Raw genomic sequence first — 12,475 nt, forward strand, 5'->3', positions numbered from 1 at the left:
TTTCTGGTACCAGGATCAAATTCATGACGTTGCACTTATCAAGCAAGTGCTTGAGCCTCTGAGCTAAATCCTTGGCCCCACATCTTGTATTTTTGATGCTTCTTTTTATATTTTTCTCTATTGTTTATTATACTATATTAATGCAGTAATGTTTTTAATTACTTCATTATTTAGTTTTCATACTAAAGCTATAAAAGCTTTTGTACCACATTTACAGTACCAGAGATTTCTGAATATGTATTAAAGAGTTTTATGTTAATTTGAAATAATAAAATATATACCATTATAATTGAAACAGCGAAACCCCTCAAAAAATTAAGCATGTAGCTATTCATCCTAGTAATTGTACTCCATAACATTTGTATTAAGATAAATGAAAACTAAGATATGATCAAACTAAAACTTGCCTACATATGTTCATTGCAGTTTTATTCATAACTGACAAAACTGTAAACAGCTTCAATGTCACTCATCAGGAGACTGGTTAATGCAGTTATTATGTATACCTTAGCTCACTACTCAGCAGTAAAAGTAAAATAACATTGATGCACACAGCAACTTGGATGAATCTTAATGTCATTATTTTGAGTGAAAAGTGACCTAAATGTTGTGTATCCTACATTATTCCATTTATGTAATTTTTTTTGAAATAATTCCCACCAAAATTGTGCAGAGAGGATCGAAATCCAAGCTCACTATCAGCATACTATGAAGTTCTGACCTTCGTGTAGCTTCCATTAATCTCCAATTATATAAATGACTGTAAAGAAAGCATTCTTGGAAGCTTATCTAGGTCGGCAAGTCAGGATTTGCCTCAAGTGACACAGCAGGAAATTGTCCAACAGCCCTTGCTAGTGAACCCATCTCAAGATCCATGCTGACTAGAGAGTGTGAATCACTATGGCACTTAAAAGGTCAGTGCACAATAATTATTTCTACTTTAGAAGGCATTAACCTGAATTACAGATATCAAAACTGGTATAACCAGTACAGGAATATAAGGGCTAACGTGCGTTTAAGGCCATAGCCATAAAAGATTTCCTTAATACCCAGCCTAAAAGGAGAATTAATTGAGAGGACAAGAAAATTCAAAGTGGAGACTGGAGAAGAGATTGGAGAGAATAATTAATTGGATGCTATCCCTTTCCTTTTAGCTTTCTCATTGCTTGCAAACTGATCTAAGGCTGTATTTCAAGACTGAACTCTTAAGTTTATTGGGCTACACTATGTATATGAATAATAATAATTTTACCTTTAACTGGTAAACTTTTAAGCAATGTGATAAGGAGATGACCTTGTAAAACAAAAAGAATTTTAGAAAATTTAAAGCCCCAAACTTTTTCTTAATATTTATTAGCTTTATTTCCAACTAACTACACTGACAATTATTTTAAAATATTAATAAAAATAGCTTGTATCCTCATATATCATCCAACTTTGGATTACACTGAAAATTAAATCTGACCCAAAGTATGTGTTGTTATCCAGTTTAACTCTCCAGCTAGTGCATTACTCCACATTCATCAAAGAACGTGTTAGCCACCTCTAAATATCTCAGTAATAGACAAAAATAGAGTTTTAAAGAATGGATTTATTTGAGAGAAAACCTTCATGTTTTCTAAAATGGTGAGCTTTTCATATTAGCTACTAAGTAGCAAATCGAGTATATTTTTCCTTCAACAGGTGTGCAGTTAGGGAGAGTTGGGTCCCTCTAATATCTAAATATGGCTAATGCTTACTCCTGAGCAGAATTTAATTCATTCAGAGGTTTTATCAGCTCTTTAGAGAAGCCTCTACTGCTGAAAATCATTGCAAGGAAATAACTCCTCTGAAAGGGTGCCATTAAATGATTTCTGCATTATGACAAATCTGGTGAGGACAGAGTGAGGAAGCATAAATTGATGCTGAAAAAAAACACAAGTTTTGACCTATCAGAAATGTTACCACTTAGATGAGCAGAAAGGAGGAAGGAGCAGAGAGCGCAGGTGTATTTTGTGAGGACTGTTCACAGTGTCACGAGGAATCACGCGCAACACATGCCATCTGATGAGGAAGCGCCCAGTTGGATTCCATGTCGGCTCTATGCTTGTGTAAGTTCAGAGAAATTGCTTAGTGTCTTCACTGCAATAGGAAAACCTTGGGTATTGTGTCTGGAAAGAAACCTATACTTTTACCAAGAAGACTAAACTGAGGGCTACAAAATCACCCCTTCTGAATTCATTGCAATGTGAAGAGGATAAAGCCATGAAAATTCAGAACTCCTACAGGAATGTCATCTAACTACACAAGCGGGTGAGTAGTGTAAGGCTTTTCAGAGGTCAGTTGAGTTTTTTCTATCATAATGTCTGGCATCTACAGATGCAATGTCATTTGCAAGTCGTCATTAACTATCTGTACATCGCTAAAAAAGACTCACATCTCAAATATCAAGTAAACTGGCCTATCTTGAAAAAAGAAGAGCTATTATTTCACACAAAATTTGAAAGATATCCAGGTTAGTGTAGGAATCCAGCTCATACAGACACTGATGAGTTCCTGCCATAAAATCATTCTATTTCCAGGAATTACACAATGAACACTGAACCCCTGAGAGTCTTTAGCTGTGTTACCCCCAGACATCATCCCGAACTGCCCCGGACTGCCCGCCTGTGTGGGTGTCTCCCAGGGTACCTGCTCTCTTTAACTTGCAAAGAATTGTGAATTAGTTCTTGCCAGATTTCCTTGTAGAAGAAGAGGCATTGGAATCATTTTATGAGGCAGTGAGTGCTGAGTCTAATGTTGTGCCAAATGTCTCCACTTTTGAGTCTACAAGTTTTCCCACAACCCCATTGGTAGCCTCCATTCTCCTCTGATTCGTTTTTGGGAATATAGAATGAATATCTCTCCAGTGTCCTCTTATCTTTGTTTTAGCATTGCAATGTTCAAAATTGCATATTTAGACTAAAATGCTTTTCCTCTATTGTGTTATTTAAGGGATTAAAGAAATAATTGGCATTTTCTCAATTTATCAGGAGGCAGTCTAAGTGAGATAGATATCCTAGTACATGGAGAAATATGGCTTTTGCCTTTCTTACTCTGCTGAGGGTTACGATTGCCTGGTCTGAATACCTACATGAGTACCCTCTGTTTCTGCACCCTCTAATATGCTGAAGTGGGGTGATGGGTCTACAAGGACAGGTGCGCATCTGCCCACAGGTGGCCTTTCCAATGGAGCTCAGAGTAGGCTTCTAAACTATATCAATAGGAAAACCCTGGGTACTGTGTCTGGAAAGAAACCTATACTTTATTTATCTCCTTTTAATTATCTTTCATGTTCCTTCATCATTTTCACTATTTTTTGTTATTCAAGAAACCCTTTTCTTGAAATTTTTTCATTCTATTATAGCTTTTGTTTCAAAATCTGCTATTCAATGATAAAAAAGAGGAATAGTTTTTATATAAATTATAGGTACTAAGCTTCCTGCCATATTTTAACACATGAAAGCAAATACCCACAAAATGTCAGAGTTTGAGTGATGCAAATATAATTTAATTATATAATTTATTTATACATGAAATGGTCACTTCATTGCTACCTGAACTCACAGAATAACATTATTTGCCTCCACGTATTCACTAGCTTAATAAAGTGCTTTCAAATCTGATCTACATTAGAACACCTTCATATTCTATTTTTTTTTTTTTTTTTTTTTTTTTGTCTTTTTCGTTGTTTTTATCGGTACCAGGGATCGAACTCACGACTGCCTGCTTGCAAGGCAGGCACTTATGCCGCTGAGCTAAATCCCCAGCCCAGAACACCTTCATATTCTAATTAAACAAACCCCTCTAGTTTGTAGGAAAATGTTAACAGATGGCTGAAATGAAGTACAATGCCATGTTTGTCATGCATAATCTATCATGTGTAGCATGATTTTGCCTAACAATTTTTGAGACAGTCCCAGCAGAAGGACACTTTACCTCACAGTAAGATCTGCAGGTAGAAACTAATGCTTGGGGTTATCAACACCTGAGCAACAGCGACCACCATAGGACGGCTGGGAACACTGGAGAAGGGAAAGTCTCAGCAGGCCGAGCATGTCTGCTGTCTTCCTTGCCTTTTATACAATTTTTTTCAAGTGACATTTGCTTTGGCTGGAAGTGACTCATACACTTTTACTTCTTCAGTTCATTTTATCACCATTTCAATATTTATGCTGTCCCTGTATCTAGTTTCAGATGTTTCGACCGGCTGTGACTTAATTTCATTATGTTATTTATATAAAACCTATAAATCATGAGCTTTTGTGAATATATACATAAATAAAATGAATAAAAACAATTTTATTTCTATATTTTTCTACATAGCCAGAGAAACTAAGTAGGTGGTGGACAAAACAGATATTCCTTTCAATGCCAATTACAATTATAAAATAAAGCTATAAAAAATGGTCAAAATAATCTAAAAATTGGTGAGACAACACATGAAGAAGAACACACAATGGTGTGCATGAATTGTTTTGTTTAGAAGGTGACATGTTATTAACCTTAAACTCTGCATCCCTAATTAAAAGCTCTGAATTCCTATTCTGATCAGACTTACACAAATCTACACATTCTTCACAATAATTTGTAGAACTCTCGGATAGAGATCATTAACATCACATATCTAATGCCTAAACATACTGTCTGTTATATAACCATCAGGATGATGTCATAGTTACAACCTATGACTGGGGAAATTCCTGATGTTTGCAAACAAAAATACAAAAGAAAAAATGGTTAACCTCATACATGATGTACATGCAGTTCTCAGTTGAGTTCAACTTTGGAAAAAAGATGAAGTTTCTTGTAATTATAAAATTATGCTCTGTTTTGGAATGAAGATCTTTTTCTTTCTTCTGGCTAGATTGGAGTCATTGTTTAATATTTCTGCAGTAGAGGTGCTCATTTTACTGATTCCACACAAATAGTCCTATAGTTTGCCATTTTTTTAATCTTCATTTGAAATTTTGTCTTGCATTTCAAAATTCAAATTCGACTTAATATGTGATGTTGTTTTCTTATGGACAAGTTTGATCTTTTACTAAGGTTTTGTTGACTTTAAGGACCCCGGCCAGCAAACCGCTTTCATCCTGAAACACCAACTAACTAAAATCCAGAAGCTTAAAGAACCCACTCTACTGAGAGAAAAAGTTCATACACCAACTGGTTATACTATCATCTATAAATATGCCATATAATTTGAGCTGGTGTGATACTTAACTAATCTCAGGACCCATCTGTGCTCACCAGCATAAAGAGTAAAAGTGTCATTTTCACGAAATCCCTAAAATGGCTTACATTTCTTTACAGAAGGATAACTATTACTTTCAAACACTATTTTCAAGTAACTTTAATGTATGTAATTAGGCAGTCATCCCCAAAAGTAAAATAAGGATACGTTTTTATATGGATGTAGAAGCAGAAATGAGAATGTGATATTTCTATGAGCAGTGCAGTTATAATTTACTCAAAAGATTTGACTCCTGTACTATAAGTACAATCATGATTTAAACTTATTTATTGTGATTCTATCTGTGAATTATTCAAATATATTCTGTCTTCATGATTTTTCTTCTTTGGATCATTGGTTTAGTGAATATTTGATGTGTACTTAGTATGTGAATGGCACAAATTCTGCTTGAATTATAATATGTCACAGGGCTGAGTTTTCCATTAATTTTGACTGTTTTTCCATCTTTCTAGTGTTCTTATTGGAATGAAATTGTTTCCTATCAAATCCCTTTGCTGTTTAACATACTCATATTCTGGATTCCTTATACATTTTAGTACAATTTCCTTTCCATAACATTATTAGATTCTTTATATAACACCAAAGTTCCCTCCAAGTTCAGTGACTACTAATATCCTCAAAAATACTAATAAATGTTTCAAAAGGAATTTTGTGAATAACTCCTTCAGAAAGGTTGGAGAGTTAAACAGAGTTACTGATTCAGTCTTTTTTTTTTTTATCTGTAAAATGAGGATAATGTTATCTCCTTCATTGAATTTTTGTGAAAATTAAGGGGGAATAAGTATACACTTTATGGCCTTATGCCTGCTATAAAATTAGTAATCATAGTTGAGAGAAACCTTTTATCAGTTTCTATTTTTTACTGTGTTACTACATTTTTCTCTCTTTGATTCAGCAACGTTCTCTTTTTCCTATTACGGCTTGCAAGCCGGGTCGCATGATTGGATAGCGGTAGCTGGTATCGCCGACTAGGCTGGTACATCCCTGTGGGCTGCTGTGGGTGTGGGCACTGGTGGTTCAAACCCTTCTCTTCTCCTGTGGTGCTTATGGCTGCAGAACCACTCCAAGATGCTTGAAGGGTCACACATGCTTCTCCCCCACGAACAGACCACGGATGCTTCATGGCTACTGTGGGTGAGCAACTTCAGTGAGACCCAGGGAAATCAGCCACAGCTGAACTCCTCTTGAAACCACGGCCCTCCTCTCCTCCCCCTTCGCTGTCCTGCTTTCCTAATACCGTGCAGGTGTCTCCGGACAGCAGAGGCCTCAGGACCTTTCTTTCTTCTTCCTGACCCTGAAATCGTACCTCATGTTTTCCAACTTAATTTGCCATCATCTTACTACAACCAAGATCTTATGCTAAGTTTTACGATTTCTGAGAATCACAAAAGTCAATTTCTACAGTGAGAAACGTTGTTTTTGTATATGGGTTTATGATCATTAAAACTCCCTTCTCTATCTATATTGTTAATATGAACCCACAGTTCTCTTCTCTTACTCATTAAAAACTTTGGTATATAGAACATGCAAATTTTGGTCTCCATATCACTGTAAAATTAGGTAATCTACACAATACCAGGCTATTCACCCTACAGCTCAGTATCTACATGGCTCTGATCTAGCCTCCTATTGAGGTTGGCTCAGAGAACCTTTATTCTTTTAACCAGATGTCACATCACTCTTGGTTCTCATCGCCTCTGAAGGTGTGAAAAGTCTTTTATTCACTACCAGTCAGTGCAAATTTTATAATCAGGTAGGTACAATTCTTCAACACTCTCTGAAACTATTGTCAGAGAGGACTTTCACAGAATGAAGAGAATTCCCCTGAATGTACTCTTTCCTAATACATGTTACCTTGAATTTGTTGAGTTTCATCAAGCAAAGTCATAGGACGAGATGAAAATGGACCATTGCAAATTCATTTACTCATCAACAAAGTTTAGTATATGTGGAATATAACACACTATTATGTATTAAGTGTAATTTTAGGAATTTTATATCAGGGGTCTCATTCTAATCAAGAATGAATTAGATGCTTCCTATTAAACATTTCTTACCCAGATTCTAATGCTCCTTGCAGCTGGAAGAGCTGTCAGCACTGTAGAGCACCCAAGGGGTGGGAATGGAAGATCCCGCCCTCTTCTTAAGAGAATCAGAGTCAAGTGGAAGGCTCTGAGCCCTAAGCCTTGTGTGTGTTATTTCCAATGTGTCTGACTCTCATGGTTAGAAGTTGTGGATGGAGGATCTGGACTCAGATTTCTGGTTCAAGAGCAGCATCAGAATTTCATCTACTACAAACTGGTTAAAGGACAAATTTCAAGATGGGGTATCTGGGTATGAGCATCTTTTCCCTAGGTACGTTTCTAGTATAGTCCAAATTTCCCTGGGGACTTCATCCTCAAAACTCACATACTGCATATGTTTCATCACACAGAATGTTTTATAGCTCATCAGCCACCAAATCCAGCCTCTAGACTTTTGTTTCACTATTCACCCTCCTTGAAGATAAGTCTAGAGTAGTGATTTTGAAATCTCCACTGAAAGGAGCTGATGTTTTGTTTTGTTTGTTATGTAACCCTGCTCAGAACAGAAGAGTTTCTGGCCAAAGAAGCAGTAAGTTAATGAATGAATAACAAAATTTTAAGAAATAAGGCAAGTGTGTTTTCTCTCAGTGAATCACCATGTGAGCTAAGTCTTTGGTGGATCCTCAGTAAGAGCAAGAGTGATTCTTTATGTGCACATGGAAAATTAATGTTATCCTAACTCAAAAGTTATATTAGATCTATATAAAGTACACATTTTTGACAAATACAATGAGCAAGACTCTAAATGTGTATCCAAGGTCTTTGGGCACTAGGTCTAATGCCCTGTATAGCACACTTGCTCTCCCTATGGCATTATCTTTCTGCACAAAAGCCAACCTCACTGTTTGTGCCTCTCAACACTCTGTCAAATGTGTATATAGTTAATAGTAAAATTCTCTTGTCTTTCCTACTATGGTGCCGGTTCCTTGGCTCACTGCAAGATCTGTATTATCAGTTTCTTGCTTTGAAATTTTCCATACTCCACAAGGTAGAGTTTAATAATTGCTAAGACTTTTGCATGAGCATTTTGTGAAGAGATGAAGGCTGAGCAGTTGCGGCAGCATTACAGAACTCAAGCAGCAGTCAACTTTTCCACCTAGAACCTGGGAGTAGGAGACTCAGAATTGAATTTCTTCTGTCACCCCTCCCCTGGGAGATTTTTGTGATGCTCAGCTACAGTTTTTGTCCTTTAGAAGCCTTATTATCAAACATGATGGCTAGCAATGTTGCCAACAAGACATATCCTGGTTCCATGAACTCTCTTGTACTCACTGGGAATCTCAGGACTCTTGTGGTGTAGAGGTTTGATATGGAAGATCTACTGAAGTATGGCCAAATTGTGGTCTCTCCATTCCTAAGGTTTTGGGTATTAATATGGCTGCAGAGCCAGAAGTGAACAGAGGAACAGCAGGTGAGAAATGATCTGCAGCAGAGATGTGCAGCTCCTCTTTTGATTTGAACTTGGCCCAGATGTGACTATTAGGACAGGACATGCATTATCCAGCAGTGGACCTCCTCTTTTTCCTCCTCCTTCTATTGTTCAACTGTAGCATACTTGAGATATCAGTGTGTATAAGGAAACAACCTGGAAAGGGGCAAAAGTGACTTCAATTCTAAGAGTGGGCAGGGGGATCTTCTTCCAAGCCTGGAAAGATAAGAGGAGATGACCTGCAGGCCCCTGAAAAGGAGCTGACCCAGATAAAATGACAAGTGGATTCCTTACTTGAAAGCATAGGCAAAATCAGAAAGAAGCAGAGCAAACAAGCAGAGACAAAGAATGATAAGTCAAAAGAGGAGCAGACAAGCACCTCCCTGAGGAAGGATGACACCACTGTGAAGACGGGATTCTGGGGGCGAGGCAGACGACCCTGCTGAGGAGGAAGGTTTACAGGGGGACAGTGATGATGAGGACCCAGGGATGACCAGCTGGAGCTGATCAAAGATGAAGAAAGAGGCCAAGAAGGAGAGGATGGCAGCGCCAAGGGCAAGGGTGACCCTTCAGCATGTAGCGAGGTTTGGAAGTCTCTTCCCATTATTTCTTTATCTACAATCAAAGTGTCACTGGCTCCTCTCCCTGGCACCTTCAGCACATGCTCCCTGCTCCTGTCTTTGTCTTTCCTATGTGAATAAGTACCCTGTCCCTTTTCACTTCCCATGACAGTCCTGGTAGTTTTGTTAAATTTTGCCCTGTAATTTTTGCTTTTTAATTTTGATACCTCTTTCTGACTTAACAGTAAAAGGGTTCTATGTGTTTATCAACTGTCTTCACATAAATAAACAGATAAAATTTTTGAATGAATACATTCTACAGGACTCGGACTGAGTTTACCTATTTCAGAACAAATCCTAGAGAAAACTGGACAGTGGACTAGAGCATGGTTTGGTACCTTGTGGGCTATGGCAATCTTCAGACTTAAACTGTAATAGCTATTTCTTTAACCTTCTCTCTCTTCTTCCACGTATTTATTCCAGTTAGCCCAGGATCTCACAGAAGGTTCAGTTTGGAGCATATTAAGGCTGTTCAGTGAAGAGACTGGAAATGCGGATAGAAAATTCTTACAAAATGCAGTTTCTTGATAAAGGTGATGATACATAGTTAATTATCATTCACAAGTAACTTCCTGCAAGATGAGATGCTTTACTGCCACCAAACAAGGAATGATGCCACAGGAGGCAGTCTTTGCTTCTCATCTGGCAATAATCACTAGGATGACTAGACCCAGGGCTACGACAGTGAGCAGTGGACATGAATAAACCTAAAACAGTCCTCTACGAACATGCAGAGAGGTCAGTAAGTACCTGGTTGTAAATTAGCATGGTGGACTAGCATGGTCATTAGTGGGTCGAGTGTTCCTATTTTGTATAATTGTTTGCTGTACCTGAATTAATTTGAGTGTTTAAATCCTGAATATTAATTCTGTGCTGCAGGATGTAAAGCTTTGTACTAATCCCTTTAATACTCTTTAGTATAAACACCTTAATCAAGCAGCAGCTTTATAATTAGTTCTACTTACAGGCTGGATATAATTTACTAGTTTTACAGCTCATAAGTTACTGCAACTTTTTAATCATAGTAATTATGTTTTAGAATGTAAGCATAAATGGACTTTTCTAGTTTATTTCACGAATAAAAGCAAGACAGTGAAAATCAGGAGATTAATAAAATCCAGTATATGGATACACTTTGTATTTTTATAGCAGCTCAAGACCACTCATCCATGGAATTTAATCACTAGATTAAGGTAGGCTATTGAGCTGATCATGTATTTTTTCTTTAAAATGAAATATATATATATATATATATATATATATATATATATATGGCAAATTTCTTTTGTTCGATGTGAAAAATGCTGACACGATTTACGTTTATCACAGTGGTGTGTGCTCTGGCATTATCCCTCTTGTGTACTAAACCTAGAAAATAAATGCTAGTTTATCTACTAAGGATGTACTGATCCATTTTTATTTTTACTTATTTTTTCCCTGAAGATTTTAAAGTACAAATCATCTCTGGCATTAAGAACATTGTATGGTTAGGCTATCCATTTGGAGAGCAACACTTTCAATCTCAAATAGGCATTTCAAATAAATTTATTAAAAATTATTTATATTAATTAAAATAAAATCAGTTATTTAAAGCATTTTATTGAAGCTTAAGAATATTATAAAAGAAGGATCTCAACATTGTCAATAAACTTCAATGTGTATATATTATTGATTGATCTACTTTAAACATATAATTATCATCTTTATATATCTTGCTGAAGTGTTTTAGATTCTCATACAAGTTCAATATACAGATATTTTCTTAGAAAATGTAAGAAGTATATCAAGATTTTCAGATTTCAAATAAAATCTATGCAATAAATTATGTATAAATATAAATATTTTATAAAATTATGTGTTTATCTTTGTATAATTAAAGGAGGGTTTGGTGGTTAAGTGATTTATTTTGGCCATCTTAAAGCATGCTGATTATCCTTTGGTTGACTTTGGTTATGATGAATCATATTGATTGTAGGCAATTTGTAATATCAGTCAGGTAAGAGGTTGAGTATATATAAGTTATTATGAGACTACTCTGTTCATCTTCAATGATATTGGTAAATATTTGAGGAAATTCATAGAAATGAAGAAAATTTTTTAGCATAGGGAGTACTTTGGGCTATAAACAGCTTGACTAGAGACCAACAGAAGATAACCAAAGTCCCAGAGACAGAAAAAAACAATGACCTATAAGAACAGTACACCTCTGGTTCACCAAGGGAACTTCAAATGAGAAATTCCTAGCATGGGGTGTGAGGTCCCTGAGGAACCCTTGAACTCACCAGGGAAACCAATAACTGTGTACAGCTCCAAAAATAGTAAATTAGCTTTCCAACTCTGCAAGTCTTGGAAACAGCTGTTGATGAGGAGAATAGATCATGAATAAGAAGAAAATGAGATGACCCCTCATCTTCATCATCCCTAACCAATGTCAGCAGGCCATGGCAGGGGAAGGGAGATAATCTCTGAGTGAATATTGAAAAAGTGATTATCATAAAGATAAACATAAAACATACACATCTTAAAGTGATAAGTTGTAGACTATCAGGATTCTCCAAGACCCTGCCAGGGGATTTGAGGTTTCAAAGTTGTTTTTGTAGTTACAATAAGGCATTTTTGATCTTTTTCATTACAAATGCAATTTGTACTAGTGATGATTGTTTTTAATCACCGTCATCTATTGGCAGCTAATGAAAAGAAATGCTTGCACCGAGCCACCTTTTTCACACTGCTATCATGTTCAATACATCTTTTGTAATCAGACTTACTATTATTTTCTCTTGTCTTTAAATGTTTCCTTTTTCTCTTTTCCACTATTCCACCCAAATATTTCTTGCTCTAGGAATCTTCACTCCTCTGGTGCCCATTTCCCTCTGTTACTCTATGTTTTTTCTGGAAAGATTTTGCCGAGTCTTGAACCCATTGGACAAATGTCTGGGATTATGGACTAATCTCCTGCTTTTCTCACGCTATCCTGAGCCATCTCTAATTGCTTCTGGATATTGTTTTCTGACTCCTGAAATGACAGCAAATATCTTGGTAAGTTTACCCTTCAACTATTAGTGGTTGC

At 36.5% G+C, this 12,475-nt stretch overlaps 1 pseudogene; it reads left to right on the forward strand.

Moving 5' to 3' along the window:
• The first annotated feature begins 3,159 nt into the window (after positions 1-3,159).
• On the forward strand, positions 3,160-9,486 carry LOC100716574 (heterogeneous nuclear ribonucleoproteins C1/C2-like; annotated as a pseudogene).
• The last annotated feature ends 2,989 nt before the right edge of the window (positions 9,487-12,475 follow it).

This window comes from Cavia porcellus, unplaced genomic scaffold (assembly GCF_034190915.1).
Source record: "Cavia porcellus strain 051 isolate PalLab524CR breed Dunkin Hartley unplaced genomic scaffold, mCavPor4.1 scaffold_21, whole genome shotgun sequence".
Taxonomy (NCBI): Eukaryota; Metazoa; Chordata; class Mammalia; order Rodentia; family Caviidae; genus Cavia; species Cavia porcellus.